Below are 5,303 nucleotides of genomic sequence, written 5' to 3'. Positions count from 1 at the left end.
AAAAAAAGGTGGGCCTCCAGGACCGGAATTGGCAACCCCTGGGCTAGATCACTGTAATGCAGTCGTAACCGGTCTACCTAAGAAAGACATCAATCAGTTACAGTTAATTCAGAAAGCAGCAGTAGCAGCAAGAATCTTAACCAGAAACAGAAAATCTGGACACATCACTCTTAGCATTGTTGCATTGGTTACCCATGTATTTAGATTTCATGTTGAAATACTACTAATGGTGTATAAAGCCTTAAATGATCTTGTTCATTCCTATATCTTGGAGTGCCTTTCCCTATGGCATAGCAATAGATTGTGCAGATTGTGCAAAGCACAAGGGCCTACGAGCCTGGGGGTGCCCACTTGGGGCCATATAGATTTTTTTTTAATTTTTAATAACTTAAATCACTTCCCCAGTTCATTGCATTATTAATTCACAGTTTCAGTGACATGCTTGCACCATCACCAGGCAAGTCCAATCCAATCCATGATGATATTACGTATTCGGCAGGCCTACAGTTTACACAAATTTAGACTTTGGGAGTTCTGAGCCTAATCGGAGGCACAACGCATCCTAGTCCACCTTTATTCCCAAATTTGACGACCTTTGGCGTGCCATAACGGACATGAATGGAAGAAGTTTTGAAGAACATCACATCAATACTGTAAATATACATTATTATAGTAATTAATTGTTACATTTGTACTTTGATTTGATGACAATAGTTTTCGAAGTTCGAACTTGTAAACGGTAAATCATAGCAATTCTGTTGCTAAGTTATGTTCCTCAAAAGTCAGTAAACGCTGAATAATTGAACGATTTGATACTTTTTATGCTCTCTCCATACGATGCCATGTCAGCCAGTAGCAGCGGATCCGGCAAACATTTTAAAAGTGGTGCTTCTAAACGTAAGGCATTCCTGCAACAGGAACTGAAAAACCTTAAGCTTACCAAGATTTCTACCTTTCTCAAAACTGAGCAATGACCATTGGTAGTAACTGAGAATGCTGATGCTGGTGAATCGTCGCAACGGTTGCAAGCAGGATACGCAGACAGTGTAGTGAGTAAAATGGTTGCAACTACTGAGTCTGGAAGTAGCTATACAACAGCTTCAGATCAGGTGCTGCCTGCTAAAGCTGTGTGATAATGATGAGATACAGACATCATAAAGATTTGGGGCAGCCACCCTTATATAATTCCACGACTGCAGAATAGGTTGTAGATTGAACAGAGATGTTTGAGTCCAAGACAGAACTAACTAGATGTAAGCAAGATGGCAGCTTTAAAGGCCCGTATAAGAAATAACGTCATCATTGGGGCCGGAACCAGAAGTGATGTCATCAGGACCAGAAGTGACATCATCATTGGGGGGGTGGAAAAAAAAGGAAGTGATGTTATCTGGCCCGGAAGTGATGTCTTCGAAGGTGCTTGAACCTGGCTGCATTTCCCGAGAATGGTCTGCAAGGAACTGAGAAAGACAGTCAGCGCACCTCACCAGCCCCTGGTCTGTTGTGGTATTACAATTACTCAGGCCCTTTAGTTGCCTCCTACTCGTACATGTGTGATAACTGTTAAAAATAGAGAAACTACTAAAGACAAGCAAGCAATATATATGACAAAGCGATTTCCCACCAACAAGTCAGTTTTCTTGGAACCATTGACACCTCATTTTATGATGTCTGTTTTCTCAAACTTGTGTAAAACAGGTTGATCGTGTAGTAGTATCCTGTCAGCCGGTGTTGTCGTTTTAATCTGTTGCAAATTGAAATTGCTTCATTTTATAGCACAGAACAGTTTCTACTTTCTAGCTTACATTACATTTTAATCATCTTCCTTCACAAAGTCGTCTTGGAAAAATAAGCGGGTCCACATCTTACGTATATTTATGTACGACTACTACTACTGCCAGAGGGGGGACATTTTTGTACACTGTGTCATTCCATTTCTCTCTTAGGAAAAGAAACATGCAAATATTACATTTAAAGCCCAGCAGATGAACAGACAATAGGCACCATTGTTGGTAGTGGGGGTGAGAAGTTAAAAGGCAGTCTGCAGATTGTAGGTATTTGCTGGATTGCATAGGAGTCACCATTTTGAAGTTAATGGCTGGTTGAAATTTACAAACAATACCACGTGTGATAACAGAACTGCTGCTTCCTTGGAGGATCCTGGATAATCCAGTTACTGATTGTGTCAGGATTGTTTGTGTATTTGCTGTCTTGCAAAGGAGTCGCCGCTTTGAAGTCTTGCCTTGGAGGATTTCTGGATTTACCTGACTTGGCAATTCACATTTTTGACAATATTGATTTCTAAACAGCAGATCTGTACTCATTCATGGTTGGTAACAATACATTTTGTTAACTCGTGTTTTCATTATTTGTTAAACCCATGAAATTTAGCTGTGCCACTTGTTTAATCTGCTTGTCCAGGACTGATAATTGCAGGGACTGAAGGAGATTTAAGCCCTGGCCAGGAGAAGGCAAGAGAGGAGGGGGACGATCCACTGAGAGCACTGCCAAGACACTCGGACAGAGCACAGAGGCTCGCAGGCTGACAAGGGTACGTGGCTGGCATGACATGAGGCACAAGGGTGGCAATACTTCCAGGGAGGAAGAGACAGCTCCACAAGGTGATGTTGGTTGTGGGTCCAGCGAGAGAGGGAAGCCGCATGAAAGGACCGAGCAAAGCTGGCAGACAAGAAATAAGGTGCGCCTTAGGTCACAGCAATACAAGGGGCCCAGAGTGGAAAAAAAGGAACAACGAAGAGATTCCACGATTCTCTTGGAAATGAGTGTCCGGTGAACAGAGTGCATCCGTGGACAGTTGAACAATTAAGTGTTGGGGTAACACTGAGAACAAACTGGACTTTGCCCCACTACAGGTTGTATCATCCAATTCTTGTTTTTAATGGACTTTTATAGTGTGGACTGTGTGCTTTCCTTTCTAAAATAAGCAATTTTCTTCATGATACTGTTAGATTTGGTTTATGTTCATTTATCTTTTTCATGTACTTATTATTGTCTAGTGTAATAGAAGTTACTGTTACTTCCTGAAGTTGCTGTTGTGTCTTTCATTGTGTGTTTACTCACCGCCCAATTTAAAGAAACCTGTGTGCTATCATTGGTAAATTTCAGGAGTTCCCAGTCTCTTAATAAAACTGGGTGGCGTAGTCGGATATTTTAACGGTGTCTAGGTTAGATTACCTGTAAGTGTGACCAGACACCTGTCACACTACCCACACCTCCCACATTCCATTCTCACAATTTACTTAATGTTTTTGCTAACTTACAGCTGCTGTAATAAAGCTATTAAAAAAGTTATTCCAAATTTCGTTTTGTTTGTCACCAGCGTGTGATCTGATAATGTTGCGGTCGCAGACACCACTGCCCAGACGGCCCCTGGGATCTAAGTTGTGAATAAATTACTAACAGTTATGCTAGACAGGAGGGGCCCACCTCAGAGCACCGCACAGGGGCCTTCAGCAAGCTAGCTATGCCACTGGGCCCTGTCCCCTTACATTCTAAGTTACAACCTTAGATGCCTTAATAATAAAATTCCAAGAGCCAAGCTTAAAAGAAGCTATGAGGTGGTCTTTTGCTGTTATGCACCAAAAATCTGTAATACTTTACCAGCTGAGATATGCCAGACTAACAGCACTAAACATTTTAAGAAACTCCTAAAATGCCACTTTTTTAATTTTGCTTTTTCATAGCTTCAGTTTAAGTTCTACTCTTAATAACCTAGATATGCATAGAATTATCCATCTATTCAGTGAATCTGTAATCTTTATTATTTTGTTAACTTTTCTATGTTTTCTTCTCTGGTTCTTCCGTGGTGGCATTCCACACCACCACCACTTCATCAAAGTTCTTTGTGGCTGCCTGTGATGTCTGAATGAAAGCGGCTAATTCAAATTACTGTAAGATCCACTGCGTTGAATCCTCTAAGATGAGGCGTAAACAAAATACAAAAATAAAAAAACATTCAAGCACATTTATGTTAGGCAGGTTTTAATCTGTTACAAATTGAAATTGCTTCATTTTATAGCACAGAACAGTTTCTACTTTCTAGCTTACATTACATTTTAATCATCTTCCTTCACAAAGTCGTCTTGGAAAAATAAGCGGGTCCACATCTTACGTATATTTATGTACGACTACTACTACTGTCAGAGGGGAGACATTTTTGTACACTGTGTCATTCCACTTCTCTCTTAGGAAAAGAAACATGCAAATATTACATTTAAAGCCCAGCAGATGAACAGGCAATAGGCACCATTGTTGGCAGTGGGGGTGAGAAGTTAAAAGGCGGTCTGCAGATTGTAGGTATTTGCTGGATTGCATAGGAGTCACCATTTTGAAGTTAATGGCTGGTTGAAATTTACAAACAATACCACGTGTGATAACAGAACTGCTGCTTCCTTGGAGGATCCTGGATAATCCAGTTACTGATTGTGTCAGGATTGTTTGTGTATTTGCTGTCTTGCAAAGGAGTCGCCGCTTTGAAGTCTTGCCTTGGAGGATTTCTGGATTTACCTCAAATTACTGTAAGATCCACTGCGTTGAATCCTCTAAGATGAGGCGTAAACAAAATACAAAAATAAAAAAACATTCAAGCACATTTATGTTAGGCAGGTGGTCTTACCATCTGGAACACCTGCAGATTTTTTTTTTTTTCAGTTTAACTGATGTTTTAAAAAAAATTCTGTTCAGCCAGACCAACTGACCTTATCATCAGACTGTCATTTAAAAACCTAGAAAAACAGTTCTACATTTAAGGACTCTACTTCTCTTAATCATGTTTCTTTTTTATTTAAGAGTGAATAAGTTCTGTTAAATCAGGTGACAGGCTTAGTCATTTGAGAATTTTCCATTTTTTAGCTTAGATAAACTCCTGTGTCACCTCAGCAGTATGTTTTGATCATTATCTTGTTGTAGGATAAAGTGCCGTCCACTGAGTTTGAAGGCAAAAATTCATTGTGCTGCTGCAGTCAGCACTTCCATCATCAATGAAGAGCAATATGCCGAGACCAGTGGCAGCCATACGTGCCCAAGCCATAACACCCCCAACCCTGTTTAACAGATGAGGTGGTCTGCTTTGAAATTTGGGCAATTCCTCTCACCACCCCTCGGATACAGGTTCACCTTTGCTTTGTCTGTCCAGAAGACCTTTATGGAGGCCCTTTCAAGTCCTTTTTCAGAAACTATAATTTGGCCATCTTGTGTCTGTGGCTAACTAGTGGTCTGCATCTTGCAGTGTGGCCTCTCTATTACTGTCATCTGCAGATAGTTTTCTCTAACACATACACATCTGC

The sequence above is a fragment of the Polypterus senegalus genome, chromosome 14 (genome assembly GCF_016835505.1).
Source record: "Polypterus senegalus isolate Bchr_013 chromosome 14, ASM1683550v1, whole genome shotgun sequence".
Lineage (NCBI taxonomy): Eukaryota > Metazoa > Chordata > Cladistia > Polypteriformes > Polypteridae > Polypterus > Polypterus senegalus.
Note: the sequence above shows the minus strand (reverse complement) of the source record.